This window comes from Mandrillus leucophaeus, unplaced genomic scaffold, assembly GCF_000951045.1.
Source record: "Mandrillus leucophaeus isolate KB7577 unplaced genomic scaffold, Mleu.le_1.0 Scaffold808, whole genome shotgun sequence".
Lineage (NCBI taxonomy): Eukaryota > Metazoa > Chordata > Mammalia > Primates > Cercopithecidae > Mandrillus > Mandrillus leucophaeus.
The window spans coordinates 675,047-690,692 of NW_012108786.1; the positions used below are offsets into that span (position 1 = coordinate 675,047).

At 36.9% G+C, this 15,646-nt stretch overlaps 1 protein-coding gene across 1 annotated transcript in view; it reads left to right on the top strand.

Annotated features, from left to right (window-relative positions):
- LOC105530243 (contactin-associated protein-like 2) overlaps positions 1–15,646 on the top strand; it is a gene marked incomplete at its 5' end in the record, with an annotated part of 1,172,010 nt that overhangs the window by 672,881 nt on the left and 483,483 nt on the right. The gene's annotated exons all lie outside the window — the stretch shown is intronic.

Genomic DNA, 15,646 nt, shown 5'->3' on the forward strand with positions numbered 1-15,646 from the left:
TAGAGGAGGATTCTGGGTTAGCAATGTCAGCATGTTCAATGATTCAGAGATGGAGATCAAGAGACGCTAATTTGAAGAAAGTGAGAGGGGTCAGAATGGCTGGAGTAGGGAACTTGAAGTCAGGAGAGGCAGAACAAAGGAAACTGGAAATTAATTCAGAGTCTCTGCATAATGTTGAGGATTTTATCTGAATGGCAAACAGAATGGTTTCAAGTAAGGAAGTTCTGGCTGTTCCATGGAGACTGGAGTGGAGGAAGCAGAGGTGGTATGAAGAGTCCATTGGCACCATGTCACCAGAGTGCACATGGACCGCATGTCTGGGAGGCCCACTGGGACTTCAGAGAAAGTTTGTTGTTGTTGTTGTTGTTGTTAGGTTTAGATGGTGGAATCAACAGGAGTTGTGATTACTTATATATACAGGAGGAAGAAAATTCAAGGGTGACTCAAGTTTCTGACTTGAAAAACTGGCCAACAGTTCTAAGGCTTATGTTGTTTATTAAGAAAAATCTGGAGAATTGGTGGTCACTTCACTTTAACATGCAAAGTGATGGCACTAGGAATACAGGTTTTTATGTGGTCTGTGATGGCTGATGGCATAGCGCAAAATCCTTTTAACTGACATCAAAAAATTAATGAGTTACATTTTTTCTTCCCTGAAATTTTCTTAAATATACTCTACAACTAAAATAAAATGAAAGAACTAAGCGTATCATCAGAATCCTAATGTTGTCTATTCTTGTATTTATATTGAAAGATCAGAAAATATATGGTCAAGACTGACCAATCTTAATTATGTAACATTTTTTTTTGTTTCCCTCATGCAAAGCCTTCTGTATTGCTTCAACTTCCTGGGCTGCCTTGGTTTCACGGCACCTGCATGATGACTGAAGCAAGGGAGGAGCAGGCTGCAAACTTAAGCACAGACAATTAAATACTCCTGCAAGGAAGTAACACATTGTGTGTGCGCACATTTTATGGACCAAAGCAAGTCACATGTTTTGCTGGGCCTAACTTTAGAGGAAGACGAAGTACAATCTTCCCATGTACTCAGGAGCAAAGATCAAGTGGACTTCTTGAGTAGTTGTAATGCCTTCTTAAGATGACTCAGAGAGGTAATGGGAAGAGAAAGAAAACACAGAAGAAAAGCAAAATACTGATTTTGTTGATTTATTTGTGGATGGAATGTTATGTTCACTTTGTTTTGTTTTTGAGACAGAGTCTCTGTCACCAGGCTGGAGTACAGTGGCATGATCTCGGCTCACTGCAATCTCCACCTCCCGGGTTCAAGTGATTCTCCTGCCTCAGCCTCCCAAGTAGCTGGGACTAAAGGCACATGCTGCCATGCCTAGCTATTTTTTTGGTTTTTTTTTTTTTTGTATTTTAGTAGAGACAGGGTTTCACCATATTGCCCAGGCTGTTCTCGAACTCCTGAGCTCAGGCAATCTGCCCACCTTGGCCTCCCAAAGTGCTAGGATTACAGGTGTGAGCCACCGCGCCCGGCCAGTTCACTTTTTTTTTTTTTTTCAACAAGGGTCAGAGACAAAGAGAGACTCCACTCAAAGGCTAATTTCAATGTAAGAGGACACCCTTCTTTTACAGATTAACTGGTAAGCAAAAAAATAAAAAATAAAAATTCTGATACTATAATTATTTGCTTCCTTATGAAACCTTCTACAATTCTTACGGACAGTGATCACCATTTTTTTTCTGAATTCCTGTTTCACTTAGGGTCTAACCCCTGTCACTTAGCAGTTGATTATGGGCTATTCCTGGCTCTTTTTGCTCTTCATTATTTTCTGGTGTTTTAATGTTCTCTTTCTTACAATAATGCAAGGTCTTTGAGGACAGGGGCCATATCGTAGTATTTTCCATCATGCCCAGCTTCTAGACATCTACCTAGGTAGTGAATAAATTAGAAAAACACTAATTTGAAAAGGGGACTAAAGAAGAGGATGCAGCTAGCTAAAGGAACTGAAAAGTTATTAAACAGTAGGAAGAAAGAATCATATTCGGAAAGCCTTACAATTGGGAAGCTAAGGGAGATGGGTATTCAACAATAAACAAGCAAGCAAGTAAAAAATAAGCAAAAACAAGAAAATTGGGGTGCAATCAATGGTGAGACATCCTAGAGAGGAAGCCATCCCCTGTCATTATCTGTTGGGAGGCTGTTGGAGTTTCATGTCAGTGGAATTTGGTGGGTTGAGTCACTGAAGACTGCATGGGGAAAAGAAAGAATAGGGGAAAGTTTTCAAAAGGTTGATGGTAAAAGGATGGCTACATGTGGAAAAGTTACTTAATCAAATGACAAAGCAAGAGTAGGGGTTTAGAAGTGTTTGATATTTTTAGGGACGAGGGAGTTGTAATAAATTTATAAACTGAGAAGGAGACATTGGAGAGGTTCAGATTAAAGATGTAAGACAGAAAAGAAATATAGGTCCCAGGAGAGAAAGAAGAGTGTAGAATTTGCTTTGGTAAAGAACAAGAACACCTGTTTCAAGAAGGGAGCTAAAGAGAAGGGCAGAAGTTCTCATTAAATGTCTTGAACAATGCCATTGTAGACATTTATCTCATTTAACTGTCAAAGTTATGCTAAGTAGATTTTATTGTCTCTGTTTTACAAAACAGGACTCAGAGGAATAAACTTACTGAAGACCACTATATTAGTCCATTTTTATGCTGCTGATAAAGACATACCTAAGACTGAGCAATTTACAAAAGAAGGAGGTTTAATGGACTCACAGTTCCACATGTCTGAGGAGGCCTCACAATCATGGTGGAAGGTGAAAGGCATGTCTCACATGGCAGCAGACAAGAGAAGAGAGTTTCCTTAGGGAAACTCCCCTTTATAAAACCATCATCTTGTGAGACTTATTCACTCTCATGAGAGTAGCAGGGGAAGGACCTGCCCCCACGATTCAATTACCTCCCACCCGGCCCCTCCCACAACATGTGGGAATTGTGGGAGCTACAATTCAAGATAAGATTTGGGTGCAGACACAGCCAAACCATATCAGCCATCATAGCTGGAAGTGGAAAAACTGAGATTCAAATGTATATCTATCCTATTAAAAACCTTTCTGACACACTGAAGAAAGTGTGAACATGGAGAAGTCAATGCTTGGTCACCAAAATGAGTATAGAACGAATCCCAGCAGGAATTGTACCCACCCCCATCTTTTCAACCACTCTGAAAGAATGTTTTCCCTCGTCATTTTCTTTTTTTTTTTTTTGTGCATGATTAGAAATGCTATTTACCAAGTGACCTTTGGTCAGTTCCAATATTTCTGATTAATAAATTAATCTTAAGGCAAAATTTATTAAGGGTAGCTTGAGTTGTACCTAAAGGGTACTACTAGTGCCTTTCAAGTGGTAGACTTGAACTTTGAGCTGAGACTTTGATTGTGTGTGTGCCTATGTTTGTAGCTTAGTCTTTAAAATAACAAATATAAGGATGAAATGGAAACTTCGTGAAGTTATCCAGTCACTCTGTAGAGCTTGTAAATCTGTCTTCTCATGTCTTTCTAGTTAAGGTAGACTCTAACCTTTTGATTTTGAAAAGCCATGTTTAAATAAGTACTTATTCTTGCTTACAATAATTATAAAGAAAAGTGAAAATGCAAAGCCTGCATGAGAATTATGGATTTTATGTTTATTTCTCCGTGTAGTTATCTGGCCATATGTTTTCTTAAGTTTTCAGACAGGAGAGCACACTGCTGTTAAATCTTTTTTAAACAAAGATTATATATTAAAATGAGAGCAACTTAAAAATTACACCAAAGCTGAATTTTCTTTGAAGATTATCGCATCTTAATGAACGGATTTATCCTAATTTATGAGAAGTATGAGTTTATAGAGTTGCATTTAAACTAGTTACAGTTCAATATATTAAAAGACCATAAAGCCAAGTTTTTCAAATTTGCATTTTAGTTTATTATATTATAAAAGATTGTAAAAATGAAAAACCAGCTATTATCCAATTCTAAAAATTAAAAAACTATGTTTGGACTATTTTTCAAAATTCCATACTACTTACTGTGCCATTCTGAATTTCAAAAAGGGATAATCATAAAGTCTTCTAAAAAGATTGGATAGATAAAACAACATGTACTTTAAACTTTGTAAATGATAAAATAATATAACAAAATTTAAGAAGAAAATTTTTTTAAGAGTACTAACAATTTTATTATTTATCTTTAGGAATATTACTCTCTAGTTTTTGCTTCCATCTGTATATACTTTCACAGTCAGAAGCAAAACTGAAATGAAGTTAATGTGATAGTCTTTTCTACTGACATTAAATCATACTTTTTTCCAGTTCATATATTTTCCTTAAAATTATCCACTTTAATTACATCATAAAATGAAGATAAACCTAATTCATCACCTAATAAACCTAATCGTAAATTATTTTTGAAAACACTTCCCCTAAACAAGCTACTGAAAAAAAGCATCAAATTTTTACTATAAACTTCTCTTGGAAATACCTAAAGTATTGTTAAGATATTGCTCTGTTATTCATTCTGCAAACATTTATTGAATACAAAATATTTAGTTAGGTGCTGTGAGAATATAATGAGGGTAAAAATAATACAGTTGACTCTTCAACAACACAGGTTTAAACTGTGAGGGTCTGCTTACATGTGGATTTCTTCTGTCTCTACCACCTCTGAGACAGCAAGACCAACCCCTCCTCTTTCTCCTCCTCCTCAGCCTACTCAACATGAAGATATGAGGATGAAGACTTTCATAATGACCCACTTATGCTTCATGATTAATAAATGTATGTTATTTTCCTTTCAATTTTCTTAATAACATTTTCTTTTCTCTAGCTTACTTTATTGTAAGTATATAGTATATAATATATATAATATATAAAATGTGTGTTAATTGACTATTTATGTTATCTCTAAGGTTTCCAGTCAACAGTAGGCTATTGGTAGTTAAGTTTTGGGGAGTCAAATTTATAGGTCAATTTTTACTGCACAGGGGATTGGTGCCCCAACCCCTGAGTTGTTTACTGTACTTTAAAATAGCATTTACCTTGAGATATAGAGTGAAACTTTTTCATAGTGACAATAAAATAATTTTGTATAAGACTCTTACAAATACTGAAAAAATCTTACTGGTATGTCCATCATGGATAAAAGACTGAATAAATTTAGAATTCATAATGACTTCCAAACATTTTGATATGTGTATTTTGCATTAGGTAATTCTGCCTCCCCTGTTTGAAGAGGTTATATTTGGAGGAAAGATCAGGAAGGCTTAAGAATGGGAGAAAATATGGTCTCAGAGTACTATTAGCCGGGATATCAGTTCAAGTTCAACCAGTGAAACAGAACAAGTAGAAGATAGATTTAGAGATTTATTGCAAGGAATTGGCTTATGCAACAGTGGGGCCTGGCAAGGCAAGTCCAAAGCTGGGTCACACTGTCAGGAAAGAGAGGCTGGAACCTCCAGACACACACTGAAGCTGATGCCCACAGGAGGTATTCCTTTTTTAAGGAAGTCTCAGCTCTACTCTTAAGGCCTTTCAACTGATTGAATCAGGCCCATCCAGATGATCTAGAATAAACACTTTTACTTAAACTGTAATTACATTTACAAAATGCCTACGTAGCAACACCTGGAAGAATGTTTGCTTGAATAACTGGACCCCGTAGCTAAGTTGACAGATAAAACCGGCCGTCACAGTCAACAAAGATAACTTTTAAAATGAACTGCTGATAGATCCGTTTCTAGAATAGCAATGATTTATTCCCTCATTTGTATCACATATGCCTCTCTGGGTCAACATAGACAGGTGACGTAACATAGACATAACAGGTGAGATCCACCTATTAGAGGTATGGAGGGATCTTCCGTTCTCCTATCTCTTCCTTTCTAATGATGGTACACTTTGGTTGAGTGTCGAATTGCCAAATAGAGTTAAAACAATGGCAATTTGAAGGAATCAAGTAGATCAACTCAGGGAGATAAGTCAAAAGACAAAGACTCCTTTTCTCTGTGTTGTTTCAAAAAAGTTGGAGATGGCTTCATTCCACATTTTGATGAATATGGCATGTGTCCATTAACTCCTCATTCTCTGAGAGTTCTGTCTAAACAGAAGCATCTCCATTGAGTCAAATACAAACATCCTCTTTCTACAACCTTCAGAAAGCTGCAGTGCAGCCCTATCTTGCCATCAACATTCCTCTGCAATGTTTGTTTTCTAACTCTTACAATTGAATCAAGTTCCACTACCATGCAACATAAACATAACGTTAAAGATGCTCAGAGAAATACGGTTGAAGAAACTCATCCTCACAGAAGTGCCTGTGAATAAAATAATCCATAAATTTTATTTCAGAGACTGTATCTTTCCCGAGCTATTATTTTCTCACCAATGAATGATAAGACTTCTCTGAAATACTAGTCACGCTGATGGAAGTTGGATTCTATTACCTATTGTGTTTGTTTACAATTTACCAACACCAGTGGCTGGGTAAATAGTTTTTATAGGACGATGAATAATGTTGCAGAGTGTTAGCTGACTAGGAATGCCACAGCCATTATGACCTTCGCCCCATATCTTAAAATCTCTATAAAAACATGCTCAGGTTTTTTTTCTCTCTTGGTACTGGACCTGAAATTCAGGCTTAAAAATATATTGTCATCTATATATCTAGATAACTAATGCTTAATAATTATCTCCACATTAGATCACGATATAAATGAAGGGAGAGGAAATAGCATTAGTATTTATTAAAGGCTCACCTGGACATTTTATATATATTGACTCATTCCACCCCAAATCTCTGTGAGTTGTATATCAGAATTTCCATTTTATGTCTGAGGAAACATAACTTTAGAAGGGTTAATTAACCCAAGGAAAAACAGTAAATACTATGCTGACAGTCCAAACCAGATTAAAATCTAGGTTTATGTGTCTGTAGACTCTATATATTTTCTACCCCAAGAAGTTAGAAAGGAAGGAAGGGGGAAGAAAGGAAGGAAGGGGGAAGAAAGGAAGGAGAAAGAAAGGAAGGGAGGGAAAGGAAGGAAGAAAGAGAATGAGGCAACCTAATAAGCTAATCAACTGGGGAATTTTTAATTTTTTCTATTGAAACATTAATATGTGCTTCCAGCATAGTTAAAAATGAAAACCCAAACAGTTTTGTTAAGCAATAGGCCAAAAGAGACATTTATAAGAACTGCACAAACTTCTTTCTGGAAAATCCTACCTTTTTATGTTTTTTCAATATCCACTATTGGTCTTGACAAGTATATTAAAAAATGTGGTTTATATGACAATTTGTTTGAAATGATATTGAAAAACATTTGATGTGAAAGAAATGAAAAAAAAACATGCCTCTCTCTCTACAAAGCATTTGACTTTCATGTTTTTAATATCAAGGTATTTCAAATAGAACATGTGAATTGTATATTGATGAAATAGAAAAAGGCTGCAAAAGGTTATCCCCTTCTTTTCAGACATAAGATATGGAAACAAAATGTTGATGTTTTCTTTCTTCCTTCTTCTTCTTCTTTTTTTGATCTTTTCAGAAGAAACTCTTATGTCTAAGCCTAACACAAGTGACACGTTCAGTGTTTCATTCTTACCTTATTAATTTGCTTTTGATAGATTTCTCCAAGATCCTGCTACAATGAGAAAGATAGAAATCCCCAGCTTGGCAGAGCGGATGGGGAGCACCTGGGGGGATGAAGAGCGGGACACTGATACAGACATGAAATTCAACCATCAGAGATATAGAGACTTACTCCATTAGGGAAGGGACTTGCTTCCTGTCAAAAACAAACAAACAAATGAAATCACCCTCAGTTCGGTTTTGTAAGTAGGAGGGAGAACAGACTAGAGGAAGAGGCACTGGGGGAGGAACCGTGCAGGGGAGCAGGAAGGAGGGCACTGGGTATGTCAGCAGAGGGGACAGAGGTCCTGGGCAGGAAGGTAAGGCCCTGGGGGAGAGCAACAGTAACTAGAACCAACAGTCCACTCTGCACGTCTGTTCAGCCAGCCTGTTGGCTATATTTAGTATTTCATAAATTTTATAAACTCGTGTTACTTTAGTTGGCCCAAATGTTAAAATCAATTAATCTTTCTCTTTAGAAGGCAGATATTTAAGCCTATCTAGAAACCAAACATACTTTATTTTGTTTTTATTTCAAAATGTCAAAATGGTAAGGTAATCAAGGCAGCAAAATTAAGAGGATCAACATTATGAGACATTCAAGTATACCAAAAGAAGCATAATATGTAAACGAGGACAAACAGACTTCTACTCTATCACAGTTATAAATTATAATCACAGTTATAAATTTGCATAAAGAGAACTGGGAGAACAATTTATAAGGTTCTAATGTAAATATAAGAAATCTTAATGAAATGGTATCAACCAAAGCAGAGAAAAAGTGTGTACCTCCTAAATGCTAGTTGTGCTACATAGGTTTCATAGATTTTCACAAATGACTTGCATTTTGGAATAACTAGACAAATGTTATCCCAACTAATAAAAAACAACCAAAAGGTAGATTTATATAGTAAAAAAATTATAATATACTTTTTGGCATTGGAATGTTCTAAAATAATTGTTTAAGTATAGGTATTAGCAATATCTAAAAATATATTCTAAACCTAATAATGAAGTTATAAGATAATCAATGGCAATGACTTGTCCCTTCCTTGTATCCCTGAGCAATTTCTTATTCTTTTTCCTTACAATCTGGGAATAAACCACTTTCTTTGTTTAGCCATAAGAAACAACTCATCCATTAAAGTTTTATCATGAGATTGCAGCAATTCAATTACAGCTTCAGACTCCATTTCTAATTCTAATTCTTTTGTTATTTCTATTACATTTGCAGTGACTTGCTCCACTGAAGTTTTGAACCTCTCAAACTCACCCATGATATTTGGAATTAACTTCTTTCAAACTCCTTTTATTGCTAATATGTTGATTTCCTCCCATGAATGTTTTTAATGGCTTCAGATGGCGAATCCTTACCAAGAGGTTTTCAATGTAGTTTACTCAGATCCATCAAAGAAATCACTATCTCTGGCAGCTATAGTCTAGCAAAATATATTCCTTCCTTCCTTCCTTCCTTCCTTCCTTCCTTCCTTCCTTCCTTCCTTCTTCCTTCCTTCCTTCCTTCCTTTCTTCCTTTCTTTCATTCTTTTTTTTTTTGAGACTGAGTCTCACTGTTGCCCAGGCTGGAGGGCAGTGGCATGATCTTGGCTCACTGCTGCAACCTCCACCTCCCAGGACCACGCGCTTCTCCTGCCTCAGCCTCCCGAATAGCTGGGAATACAGGTGCCCGCCACCACACCCAGCTAATTTTTGTATTTTTAGTAGAGACAAGGTTTCACCATGTTGGCCAGTTGATCTCGAACTCCTGATCTCGGGTGATCCACCCACCTGGGCCTCCCAAAGTGCTGAGATTACAGAAGTGAGCTACCATGCCTGGCCTATATTTCATTTTCTTCTTCTTCTTCTTCTTCTTCTTCTTCTTCTTCTTCTTCTTCTTCTTCTTCTTCTTCTTCTTTTTTATTTTTTCAGGTCAGAGTGTCACTCTGTCACCCAGGCTGGAGTGCAGTGGTGCATTCTTGGCTCACCGCATCCTCTGCCTCCTGGATGCAGTTCTCCTGCCTAGCCTCCTGAGTAGCTGGGATTACAGGCACATGCCACCACGCTCAGCTAATGTTTGTATTTTTACTAGAGATGGGGTTTTGCCATGTTTGCCAGTCTGGTCTCAAACTCCAGACCTCAGGTGATCCACCCATCTTGACCTCACAAAGTGCTGGGATTACAGGCATGAGCCACTGTGCCCAGTCTATTTTTAAAATAATACAACTTGAAATTCAGAATCACTCCTTTGTCCACGGGCTGTAGAATTCAGGTTGTATTAGCAGGCATGAAAACAACATTAATCTTGTTCATCTCCATCAGGGCTCTTGCCTGACCAGGTGCATTGTCAATGAGCAGTCATATTTTGAAAGGAATATTTTTTTTTTTCTGGGCAGTAAGTCTCAACAATGGGCTTAAAATATTCAGTAAACTTGTTAAAGCTGTAAACAGATGTGCTATCCTCCAAGCTTTGCTGTTCTATTTCTAGAACACAGGCAATGTAGTCTTAGCAGAACTCTTAAGGATCCTAGGATTTTCAGAAAAGTAAATGAGCCCTGGCTGCTTCTTCAAGTAACCAGCTGCATTAGCCCCTAACAAGAAGCTGTCCTTTGAAGGTTTGAAGCCAGGCATTCACTTTTCCTCTTTAGCTGTGAATGTCCTAGATGGCATCCTCTTCCAATAGAAAGATGTTTCATCTAGATTGAAACTCTGTTGTTTAGTATAGCCACCTTTATCAGTTACCTTAGCTGGAACTTCTAGGTAACTTGCTGTAGTTTCTCCATCAGCATTTGCTCTTTCACCTTGCACTTTCACGTTACAAAGAAGGTTTCTTTCCTAAATCTCATGAACCAATCTCTGGTAGCTTCAAATTTTTCTTCTGCAGATTTCTCACCTTTCTGAGCCTTCATGCAATCGAAGAGAGTTAGGGCCTTAGTTCTGGATTAGGCTATGGCTTAAGGGAATGTTGTGGCTCATTCTATGCAGACCACTAAAACTTTCTCCGTATCAGCAAGAAAGCTGTTTCACTTTTCTATCTTTCATGTGTTCCCTGGAGCAGCACTTTTAATTTCCTTTGAGAACCTTTTCTTTGCATTCATAACTTTTCTAGCTGTTTGGTGCAAGAGGGTTAGCTTCCAGCCTATCTTGGCTTTTGACGTGTCTTCCTCACTAAGCTTAATAATGTCTAGCTTTCGATTTAAATTGACAGATGTGTGACTTTCAAACACTTAGAGGTCATCGTATGGTTATGAACTGGCCTAATTTCAACATTGTTTTGTCTCAATGAATAAGAAGGCCTGAGGAGAAGGCAAAAGACTAGGGATCAGCTGGTCAGTAGAGCAGTCAGAGCTCACATAATTATCAATTAAGTTTGTCATCTTCTATGGGCACAGTTAAATGGCACTCCAAAACAATGACAATAGTAATGTCAAAGATCACTGATCGCAGATCACCATAACAGATGGAATAATCATGAAAAATTTAAAGTATTGAAAGAATTACCAGAGTGTGACAGAGAAACACAAAGTGAGAGCACGCCATTAAAAAAACAAACAACAACAAAATAAAACGATGCCAACAGACTTACTGGAAGCAGGGCTGCCACAAGCCTTCAGTTTATAATAAAGCATATGATCTGTGAAGCACAATGAAGTGAGTATGCCTGTGTATATCTGAAGTCACCCAACGGAGGATGTATCAGTGCCTGTGTCTCAGTGTGGGAACAAAACATGATGTGTCTGTGTGTGTGGTTTAAATATATAAATGACACACACGCACACACTCGTGGTTTCAAAAAGAAACTACTCAACCACAATTCTTCTACTCAAAATGTCCCTAAAGTGAGACATTTAGCTCTGATGAACTTCTATACTATGTGGGGCAGACTTCTTGAAAATAACAATACACAGAGCTTATTTGCAATGCAAACAAATCAGATTACTTACATGCAATAGGTGTTTGCTATTAAATTTGAAAACAGCGTTTGTGGGGAGAATAATCAGGCTGTAGATAACTAAAAGTTGACTGTCAATCACTAAATTAACTACAAGTGAATCCAAGATTAAAAGTGACAGAGGCAGAAAAAAATAAAAATGATGTATAATGTCATACAGCTGAAACCAGAGTAATTTACCAAGAGCAGATACGAATTCAGTGGGAGGGGTTGGCTTTGGTGAAATATGGGAGATAAAGATCTAAGGTAACATAGACTAAATGTAAATTTTTAAAAATGATCTGAAGTGAGAATGTCGTGGAAATATATAACCAATATTTTTAAGAACTGGTGTTTTTTTTTTTTTTTTTCCATCAATTCAACATTGCTGTTCTCCTGTTGCTATTTTCACCTTAATATAGAAGCAATGCAATTCAGGTAAGATATATAAAATATGTGCAGGCATGATTCAGAGGAATAGAAAAAAGAATGAATACTTTGAGGAGGAAAAATATAATTAGGGTTATATATGTAGGATAAAGGTCTATAAAACAAGCCCTTAAAAATAATGTTGAACTGCCTTGAAAATGTTATTTTTAATGAGAAAGTAGATTAATGAAGACATTGGCCTTCACTTGTATTAGAAAGGACTTAGCAGAGATTTTATCTGAAGCAACTTCTTAGCATAGTGTAGATGAAATATTTGCCTGTGTATAGGGTTTAGAAGTTTCACTGAAAGTAAAAGAAACTTGACTTGCTGCCTCAAATTCTAGTAGCTGAAATTATATGAGGTGAAGTTTCCAATGCTGTCTCTTAAGATAGCCGACATTACCTTAATGAGTTTTCTACAAACCCAAGTCAGATTCTTTTGGCAAAACTTGACTTCTCCACAGACTCTAGTTCAATCACAAACATAATCAAAGTCTGTGAGATTGAAATCTATAATCAAAATGCCATTAAATTAACCTAAAACAAGAAGACTAACTGCTAAAGGGAGAGGAGGTTCTGGCCACCACACCGTGTGGGCAAGGTATATGGAGAGCCAAATTGTAAACTAGGATGCCAGTGTATTAATTTGTAATGAAAAATGTAATGCTAAGAGGATTGAACACTTCTGTTCTCTACCCCGCCAAATCTCCCCCTCAGGGCTACCAGATGGGAAGCCAAATTAAAATCAGATGCTTGCTTCTTGGGCTTGGAATCAGAACAAGAGGAGTAAATGATAGGATTGTGAGTTCAGGGTAAGAGGTCATCTTTGGACTGTGGAGCCCTTTCTCCTAGGCTGCCGTCGGCTATGCACAAACTTGATCTGGTTTACTGTCCTTTCCCCTCCAGCTTCCCATCAACCCTTTCTTTTTTCTATAGTTCTGTTAATGTATTAAATCAGGCTACAGTGGGGTCTTGCTGACCTGGGAGTCATTTAGTTCTATTTGTGGTAATTTTGTTCCGTCTTTCCATTGAGTGTTGATATTTTAGTTTAACTCACAGGGCACAATCTTATTTTCAAAACTCTTCAGGGAGGCCCCCCTCAACCCAGCACTGACAATGTAGGACAACAGAGATGATTTCTTAAATGTTTTCCAATCTTACATCTCTGTGGCAAAAAGTTTTTTATATTATGGCACACAGATAACTGAATTTCCTTTCCATAGAGTAGAAAACACAAAGGAAAGGAAAATCTGGGTGGACTCAGAAGATGTGGCCTCTGTATAACTAAATCCTCAATCTTTTCTCAGTTCTAAGAAGGGGAAAAGTGATGATGCTTGAGATGTTTGAATTCATTGTCAGGAAACTTAAATGTTTGCTCCCCATGGAGATCAAATGGAATATGCAGATAGAGTACTTCATTTCTTTGTAGCTTTTACAGATATTTTGATCATTTTCTTCATATTAGAGCTTCTAGTTTGAAATCGACTGTGAAGATGTAGAAACACTTGCTCAGCAAAAACGTCTTATGACATATTAAATCATTTTCTCCCTGGAAACTGTTGTGATAATAAATACTACCAAGATGGAAAAAACCACTGGGGTGGATAAACCTTATTATCAATCTGTGCATTATTGTTAAAAATACTAAAATCAAGCTGTGTATGTTGCATGGACTTCTACTGGAAAGCTATCAGGTAATAATACAAAGGAAGATAAGAGAGAAGAAATGCAAATGGGAGTGACTAGAGAGTAATACAATTAATTTATAGCCACATACATTAAATTTGTTTAATATTGACAGTCGATTTACCCCTGGGAAGGAGAAGAAGAAAACAGAATAGATTTTATTTTTAAGAACTCCTGAAACCTAACAGGATGTTGCCTAATGAGGTGATGTAACATAAAACATCGCTCGATGCTGTATTTGCATAATGCCTTTTTCCCCTAAGAGATTGTTTTGAAAGAATCACAAAGAAACAGAAATGAGGTGGAAAACAAAATAACAAAGCATAAATATTTTCTCAGTGTTTGCAAATATTCATAATGATTTCCCATCCTCTGATTCATTAGTTCTCTCGAGAGCCCACCTGGATGTCCTCAGAATGTAAACTGATACTTAATTATTACATTGGGATTTAGACTTCTTTATAGCTATGCCACTTGTGTAAAAAATATTCATATCTATTTAAGAGCTGTGCAAAGCTGTGGTGATGTGAGTTATGCCATTTTGCTCAACACAAGACAGACTCCTAAAAACAGCTTTAATGTAGGCACAAACTGTTTTGATAAATAAGGCTAACTCTTAACAAGATTGTTCAGAGAAGACCGTCTTTTTCAATGTATTCATTTGTACCCTTTTCCTTTCAATGTAGAACGTTCTCTTCCTGCTGCTTTCTACAACCTTTTCTTCCTACAGTTTTCTGAGCAACTCCACTTATCCATAGAGAAGAAAAGATTTTGGCACTCTGATTTTCAGATTACTCTTAGCCCAAGGTCCTCAGATCTTCTCCTTCTTGCTCCCCCTTCCCAATTTGATAGGAGACCCAGTGCTCGCTTGTCTTGCTTTAAATTCTTCCCTGTAATAGGCAAGGAAGACTCTGACACCAGACACATTAGATTTGCTTTCTAACTAAATTTTAGTATAAAAACATTTAAGTCTAGTGACATCACCTCGTACATATGCATTTTGAAATTGGCCATTCACTCATTCATTCTCGGAACTGATGCATATTGATCATCTGCTCTCTTTAAGGCACTAAGCTAATTTCTCTGGGAGGTTAAAAAATTAATAAGACCTGGTCCCTTAAGGCCAATTAAAGACAAGGCCTATTAAAGATTTAATCTTCTACTAAAGACATTTTAAACAGCTTTTGCTTAAAGAGAAGTAAGATGGTAGGAGACTGGTTAGCCTCTGAAATCACATTATGCCTACTATTGGCCCTAAAAATATATTTTGTTGAGGTCTTTGTTAAGGGAGATATGGGGCAGATGAAATCACAGCATACTCCTCCTCTGTCAGAATTCTCATGCCCCCACTATTGCACACCCACCGACCCAACAAACACACACATTAAGTTATAATTACCTATACCCAGACTTCTGTTTCCAAGGGGCTGCTGTCCTGCTTATGGTTATTGAAAGCCTATTTCTCCAAGATGTACCTATCTTTCCTGGGCCTTTTGCCTATAATATGCACTTCCCTCCTCTCCCAGCCATGTTGTAGATGGAATCCTCCAGTTAACCCAGCCCCTAACTTCAGTGTTTTATTTTGTCTCAAAAATCCAAATATTTCTCTTGAACACTTGGTGTAGTTTTTAGAGAACACCATGTCATTTTTTTTCTGTAATTCTTCTTTTATAAAATTCTTGAATTTTAATTTTAAGCAGTACATATTTATTTCTGAAAATCAAATTTGGCTAATGAAGTGTTTAGCCCAATCCAGTGAAGCTCAGCTCCATCTCTGAGCCACAGTCTGTGCTGTCTAAAGAACCTTCAGTGAACGCGTGGGTAGTACAGGTTAGTAGTGGTATTTCAGTAGTACCTGTTGTATGCCTCGACAAGACTTTGGAGAAAATTCCACTGTTCTCATTTCCAAATTCAGCTGTTTTTTCTGCTAATAATTCTTTTATTTTTATTATTTATTTATTTATTTATTTATTTATTT